This window comes from Belonocnema kinseyi, chromosome 9 (assembly GCF_010883055.1).
Source record: "Belonocnema kinseyi isolate 2016_QV_RU_SX_M_011 chromosome 9, B_treatae_v1, whole genome shotgun sequence".
NCBI lineage: Eukaryota > Metazoa > Arthropoda > Insecta > Hymenoptera > Cynipidae > Belonocnema > Belonocnema kinseyi.
This window is the reverse complement of record NC_046665.1, coordinates 54,874,478-54,883,051: the sequence shown is the minus strand read 5'-3', so window position 1 is coordinate 54,883,051 and position 8,574 is coordinate 54,874,478.

Sequence of the window (8,574 nt, the reverse complement as noted above, 5' to 3'; positions counted from 1 at the left end):
TAAAAAGATTTCAATGAATTTTCAATTCATTTTTATAATTTAAAGGAATTTCAAAGAATATTAAGAATTATAGCAGGGTTATTTTAAAAAACTTCAAAGTACCTTAAAAGTGTTTTAAAAAAGTTCTAGGTATTTAAAAAAAATATATATATATATATCAAACCGAAGGGCCTATGACAAAGCCACCGAACGCGTCCTCGGGTTGCGGATAGGGGGTCTCTTTACCAAAGGTTTCTTCTGAATATGGTTAAAAGATAAATAGGCAGTCGCGGACAATTGTCCAAGGGTAGTCCCGAAGGAATTAACTCCTAAGCGGAGGTGTGAAAACCGTGCCGAAAGCTGAATGGCACCTGGGTGAGGTGTCTAGAACGGTGACTCTGGGATACCGGGCGATCTCTCAGAGTACGCAGCCTTATCCTTGCATGCGGGGCTCTACAAGGATGGACGAACCCCTTTCCCTAGCTTCTCGTGGAAACAACAATGACAACAACAAACATAGTTGTAGTAAGTGCGGCTCAAAACAACAGAACGCGCAGGGCTCCCGACAATGGGTCGGCCAACAATGACGACCACTCTAGAGCTGGGAGGGCCAATGAAAATGGATTCAATGCGATGTATCGGCGGAATCTCAGGACCTTTAGGTGGACGGAGCGATTAAATCACGACTTGCTAGAGTGCTACGTTGCGAGTGTGGCTCCTGAACGGGGTTACATGGCATGGCTGCATGCTCTGTGGTGCGAGAAACACCCGGAGCTATCGCACTTTTCGCAGCAACGTCTGCGAAACCATGCTGAACTACTCCGAAAAAGGGGCTATGTAAGCGGAACGCCTAATCTACCACAGCTAGAACAAGCCGGCAATAGAGAAAGAGAGGCGACATTAAGACCAACCGCGGGCAGACATCCAATAGAGGAAGAGCGATGCTTTATGACCCGGAGAAACATCAACACCAAGGTTTCTCTCAAGCCTAAAGACTTGGCTGAAATGGATGACGAGCTTCGTGGACATTTTTCCGAAGAATCCGACCTCTGGGCTATCAATTATTGTGTGCATAATGCAGCGAGAGCTTTGGCCGATGCTAACCGTCAAACAAAACCAACGCTTGATGATAAGACCAAAAGACGAATGCATCAACTTGCCATAAAGTTAGGCTAGGCAAGACAGTACGCGTCCCGCATTCGAAAGTTCGCGAGCGAACTCCGGACCCGTTATCACACACTTAACAAGTCAAAGCTGCTGATCATCAGGCAGCATATTGTTGAGAGAATACGGATACTATCTGACTCTAAGAGAAGCCTAGAGGGGAGGGAGAGGTGGGTCAGAGAAAATCAACAGTTTCTCTCTGACCCATCTCGACGCTTCCAAGACCCTCCAGGTACTGTCGAACACCTGCCCAAACCAGAGGAGGTCGAAGTATTTTGGAGAGAAGTCTACGAAGTGCAGCATAGACTGAACGAAGACTCAGAAAATATAAATAGCTTCAAGGAGCTGTGTGATGCCCTCATAACACCTGATCAAGAATGTCCACCCATCACTACCAAGGAGGTGAAAAAAGTATTAAGAGGGATGAAGAACTATTCCGCATCGGGACCGGATTGTATCAAAACCTTGTGGTGGAAGAAGTTTCCTTCAACCCATCAGCATTTGGCCCGTATTTTCATCTCATATTTAAAGTCGTAAGAGCCGATTCCGGAGTGGTTGGTGGAAGGGTGCACAATACTCCTGCCGAAAATAGGAAACTTAGCTGACCCAAAGAATTACGGGCCAAGCACTTGTCTGAACACACTGTATAAGATATTCACAGCTGTCCTAAATGATGGGATTATTCGGGAAATTGAACCTATGTGGCAGGAAATATGTGAATAACGAGGCTCGAAGAAAGGCGTAGCGGGATGTCAGGAGAACCTGCTCATCGATAGATGTGACTGCAAGAATGCAGCAATCTACCAGCATGACCTATCGATGGCCTGGATTAATTATTGGAAAGCTTTCGATTCGACCTCCCATAGACTTATCATCTGTCTTTTGGAAAGCTTAAAGGTTCATCCGCAAATCGTTAGGTGCATAGAGAGATTGATGCCGCTTTGGAAAACCATCAGCCCACTTCTCTTTTGCCTTAGATTATTACCACTATCTCTAGCACTTCACCATTCCGACGGGTACTTGTGCGGCAAACCTGCAGATCGAAAGTACAAGGTCACTCATGTATTTTACATGGACGATTTTAAGATCTATGCTAAAAACAAAGAGCAACTACATCTAGCTCTAGGGATTGTCGAACGATATACTAAGGAAATTGGAATGGAATTTGGGTTAGGTAAATGCGCCAAGGTTTATTTGAAGCGAGGAAAACTTAATGGCATCCCTGAACATCCTGAGCTCGTTGACAGAAGCGCTATACGACAGCTTTGCGCTGCAGAGACTTATACATACCTGGACGTGCTACAGAGCCGCATTCAGGATGTGACATATATAAAGGATACTCTCCGAAGCAGATAGAAACGTCTCATTCGGCAGATTTGGTCTTCCGAACTGTCGTCGAGGAACAAAGTATCTGCAACGAACATGCCTGTTGTCCCGGTAGTACTCTATTCATTTGGAGTAGTTCCATGGACGAAGAACGAGCTCAAATCCCTTGATATCGGGACAAGAAAGGTTATGCAAATGAACAAAAGCATGCATCTTAAGTCTTCTGTTCCGCGACTGTACATCTCACGCCGTCAAGGTGGTCGCGGAATATTGAGTCTTGAATGTCTTCACAACAGGATTATTCTAGGTACAGCATATAGAGTCGCAAATGGAAGAGACCCTCTTCTTAAAATGGCCAGGAATCGCGAAGAAGTGGGCAAAGGAACCTTTCTGTACAAAGCAGCGGAAGAGGCGGCTGAAACACTCGGACTTAACTTTAGTATTAGGGGTGAGCAAAATGCATCAAATCTTATCTATCTCGAATACTCACTCCTGAAAGCCTGGATTAAGAAAGCACGAGTGAAAATCTTTCGTGAACAGCTCCTTGATAAGAGGATGCACGGTATCTTCCACAGAAATGTGGGGGATCAGTCAATGACGTGTGAGCTAACGTATACCTTCTTTAAATCGCCTGGATTGAAGTCTGGTACGGAGGATTTCATTTTGGCATGCCAAGACAGTGTCATTTCCACCTTAACATACCGTCGCCATATTTTTAGCTAAGGCATTCCCGATGATAGCTGCAGGGCGTGCTATGCGTATCCCGAGCATTTAACTCACATACTATCTAGTTGTCGAACTCATGCGGGAACGACCTACATGCAAAGGCACAATGCGGCACTAAGAGTACTTTATTGCCATCTCTGTCACTCTTACGGCATTAACCTTAATGTCACTCCTTTAAACGCTTCTAGGGAAATCGAGTCAATTGTCGAGAATGGGAAGTGCCGCATATACTGGAACTTTATATTCTCGACAATTGTTTCTGTTGCACACTGGAGGCCAGACATGGTTGTTCTTGACTTCGAGAAGCGAACCATGTTCGTTAACGAATTTTTGGCACCAGCTGATAAAAATATTATACCCAAGAAGAATGAAAAGAAAGAGAGGTTATAAGGGAGTTGAAATGATTCTTGGATCGCTCCGTGTTCTCAGGGTGCACGAAACTTTTGCCGGATCGTCGTATTGATTCCGTTACAGACTGTAACCACCTATCTCACGGTCGTGAGACGTGGTTGTGGCTGAAATTTTACCGCGATTTCGCTGGGAGCGGGTGCAATTTTTCAGATCAGCACCCGCTCCCGGTGAAATTCTGCGGTTGTCCTTATGACAAATTATATATATATAGATTCAATTTATTTATGATTATTAATTTTTTATAAATAAACTTCCAAGTTTACAATTCTAAATTTGAAGACTTGAACCCCATTGAGTTGAAAATTATTCTTATTGAATAGTTGAAAATTTTGAAAGCTTTGGATTTTTATTGATTCCATTTTCAAAACTCTGATCTACAAACATTTCAATATTTAACGTTTTGAAACTTTTCTCTTTTTTAAATTTCAATCTGAACCTTTACAAAATTTCAAGAGATTTCAAAATATATTTAAGAATACTAAATATTTGAGGATATTTTGAAAGATGTCAAGGAATGTTCAATTTATTTTTATAATTTATAGAAATTTCAAAGAATTAAACATTTTTTAGAAGACTTATTTTTTAAAATTCCAAAGTAATTTAGAAATCCTAAAAAAAAATCCTAGGCATTTCAAAAGATTTTGAAGGATTTGAGCAATTTTAAAGATTCCAAGGAATGTTCATTGATTACAGTAAGTTAATATGATATTTTGAAGGATTTGAAATATTTCAGGGAATTTTCAAAATTTCAAGGACTTTTCAAGAGCTTTAAAAAGTTTCAAGAGATTTCAAAAGAAGTTTAAGGATTTTAAATATTTGAGGATGTTTTAAAAGAGGTCAAGAAGTTTTCATCCTGTTTTTCTAATTTTAAGGAATTTCAAAGAATTTTAGATAAAGTAGTTTAAAAATCTATAAAAAAAGGTCAAGGTATCTCAAAATATTTTGAAGATATTGTAATATTTGAGAGTATTTAAAATTTTCTAAGGAATTTCCAATTGATTACGGTGATTTAATCTGAGATTTTGAAAGATTTAATATATTTTAGGATGTGTGAATAGATTGAAAGGAATTTTTAATTTATTTCAATAATGTAGTATGAGATTGTGAAAGATTTGAAATATTTTAGGGTATTTTTGAATTTTCAAGGAATTTTCAAGAGATTTCAAAATATTTTAAAGGATTTTAAATATTTGAGGATGTTTAAAAAGATTTCACTGAATTTTTAATTCATTTTTATAAATTAAAGGAATTTCAAAGAATTTTAATAATTATTGCAGGGTTGTGAAAAAAACTCCAAAGTACCTTCGAAATCTTTAAAAGATGTCAAGATTTTTCAAAAGATTTTGAAGGTTTCGAAATAGTTTAGAGTGTTTTAAAAGGTTACACGGAATTTTCAATGGATTATAGTAATTTAATATGAGATTTTAAAGGATTTGATGCATTTCAGGATATTTCACTAGATTCCAAGGAATTTTCAATTGATTTCAATAATTTAGTATGAGATTTTAAAGGTTTAAAAATGATTTAAGTTTTTTTAAAATTGCAAGAAATTTTCAAGAGATTTGAAAAATTTCAAGAGATTTTAAAGGATTTTAAATATTTTAGGGGATGTTTTAAAACATTTCCAGGAATTTTCAATTAATTTCAATAATTTAAAGCAATTTCCAAGAATTTTAACTATTTTTTTCAATTTTTCTAGTTGAAAGTGGAACTGCTTTGTTAAAAATGTAGTTTTTTTTTTGGTTGATGATTCATCAATTTAGTTAAAAAAAATTCTTTTCTGAAAATTGAACTATTTTATAGATTTTTGTTTGTTTTTGTTTAAAAATTAATTTCTTCTAACTACAAGAAAATTAATCTTTTTTGTCGAAAATTTAACTATGATTAAATATTAATTTACGTATAGAAAATTAGACTAGGTATAAAATAAATTTCTTTGTTGCAAAATTCATGTATTTGATTAAAAATGCGTTTTTTCCATATACGATTCAGCCTATTGGATGATATTTAACTTTTGTTTTAAAATTTATATAATTTGTTTAAAACAAATTTAACAAATTTTTAAAAAAAGTTTGTGTTTTATTCAACATTTTTTTTGCTGAAAACGATTTGTTTTTTGTTGAAAGTTTAACTATTTCTATTTAAAGTTAGTCAACTATTAATTAAAATTAATGTTATATTTTATAATTATAGTATTAACATTAATAATATATATAAGAGTAATAATATTCATACTATATACACCTGAAAAACATAACTTCAAAATCGACTCATGCATGAAATGAAGTATCACGCGAAACATTAAATTCGCCAATTTCTCCTATTTCTTTCAAATGGGTATCGAGATATAAATAGAAGACTACCGAAGTCTTCCGAAGCTTTCAGATCGGCAATCATCGTACAGCAGAAGACCGAAGTCGAATCGTGCATTTTCGGCTTGGACACGAACTCACAGTGGTAATCATGCACCATCTGTTTTGCGGCTCCCAAATGGTAGGTATGGTGGGGGTAAATTTAATCCACGATCTGGCAGCTCTGCGGTCGAGAAGATACTGATTTTTCGTCCTGCTGATTTTCGCAGCTTCCGATCGTCGAGCAAAACCTGCGCGCATTCCAGCGGAGTGGAGGACGGATCGGGCCCTGCCATTGGACGCCCGCTCTTCTCACCCACTGGAATACGACAAGTGTGTGTACGTGTGTGTGTACGTGCGAAGATCACGATAATTCACCGGTGCTCTGGCCCGTAGGGTGTAACGCCGCCCAGCGTTACTCGTCACGTCTTCTTCTAGAACTTCTTCACTTCTAGAAACTTCTTCACTTCTTTCACTCTAGAACTTACACTTCTAGAAAGTCTTCTTCACGTCGCCTCTTCTATAACTGTAGACTGAGTCGGAAGCAGGTCGGTTTCGACGTTAAGTGGACGCGCCTGGACGGTGGTGTCCACAATTGAGCGCGTCTGTTCGTCGTCACTTGAATTTTGGTGAATGACAAAATTTGCTGGGATTACACGGGTTGGTGCAGGTACCAAGGTGTCCCCATCGACCTTTTGTGGAGTACCGTCTTTCAAAACCCAGTAAACTTCCCCCGAGGTGTTCTCTAGGATCTGATATGGCCCAATCCGGGACGGGGTGAGTTTAGCAGTGAATCCTTCGGCCTTGTTGGAAAGTGAATGACTCTTGAGTGTAAACCCAGTCTCCAACTGAAAAACGAGGAGAGGTCGATGTTGGTGTGGGCGCGTAACTGGATTGGTAATTAGCCTGGTGTTATCGGGCCTTTTCTTCTCTCTGATGATGTTCATCGGATTCTTCCAGGCTACGCATCTTCCAGAAACGCCATTCCCCCGGTCTGAGAATTGTTCTCCCGAAAAGCAGATAGCTTGGGGTAATCCCAGTTGCCGTGTTCCGCCTTCGTCGTAAACCAAAAAGGAGTGCTGGAAGGTGAGTGTCCCACGTACGCAGGTTACTCTCGTAAAGGCGGAGCCTGAGACCCTTCTTGACCTCCTGGTTTCGACGTTCCGTGGGATTTGCGCGGGTGTGATAGACGGGCGTCGTCCATAACTCGCAGTCCTAGTTTTTTGCGGCTTCAGCCCAAGCATCACCCGTGAATTGTGGTCTATTGTCGCTCAAGATTCGCGTTGGGTATCCGAAAGGAGAGAAAACTTTGTCCTGGAGCAACTTGACCGCGCTTGAAGCGTTACAGACACGCATGGGGAAAGCTTCGACCCATCGTGTAATTATGTCCGTAACCACCATAATGTGTGTGTTGCCTTGGCTTGTTCTTGGGTACGGTCACATAAAGTCAACTGCGACAGATTTCCATGAAGTCCTGGTTGGTCGTGCTCGTTGAAGATTTGGTCGTTGTCCATGTACCGGTTTGTAGCAAATACACAGATGGCATCCTGCGACGTACCGATGGATTTCCCGATTCATGCCCGTCTAGAACAAAAATTCATGTACTGAACGGATTGTCTCTTCGGCACCAGGGTGTCCTGAAAGAGGCGTATCGTGGTGATCGTGTATAATGCGTTCGCGGAGAGTCACTGGTACCCAGATTCGCCATTCACCACCGACCACGTCACGACGCCAAAAACCGGTTCTATCGAGCTTGTTAGAAACAAGAAAATTTTCTTCCTCGGGATTGACGGGGCCACGCGCTCTGATTTCTCGTCATCTAATTGTGTCGCGGGTTATCATAGGGTCCAATTGTTGGGCCTCCATAATTTCTTCAAATATGGAGGGAGTATGTAGGGCACTAAGAGCTGGGACTGATTTGTTGATGTTCGTTGTAATCGCCGGACGGGTAGGGGGTAACATCTTTACTAGATCCGGTTCACCCGGGACTAACACGGCCGGGTTAGGAAATCGTGAAGGAGCGTCAGGCAATTCATTTTCCTTGCCCGGAATGTGTTCGACCTTGAAATTAAATTGCCCCTTCAACAATAAATACCAACGATTTAATTTCGCGCGGGTGTCCTTTTGAATTTCTAACCATGTCAGGGCCTTACTCTCCGTACGGAGAGTAAATGGTCGGTCTTCCAGATAGAGTCGGTAATGTTGAACCGCCCAAACAACGGCCAAACATTCTTACTCGTTACAATGATATTTGGTCTCCGTAGGTGAAAATTTCGCGTCGATGTGCTCTGGCTAAGCTACGTTAACGTCGGAGCTAATCCAGTGACCAAGGTAGGGTAATGAGTCGGGGCCGAAGTGACAGTTTTCAGGTGAAATCATGAGCCCGTAGATATCGAGGCGTTCAAGAACTAAGGCGATGTGCGCTAGATGTTCCTGCCAATTTCGATAGTAAATAGTAATGTCGTCTAAATACGCCAATGCGAAAATACCCCATTTTTCAGCCAGAACATGTCGCATCAAATTTTGGAAAGTTGCCGGAGCTCCTTTTGAACAGAACGGCATAACTCGGAACTGAAATAACCCACCCCCGGGGGTTGAAAAAGCAGATAACTTTCGA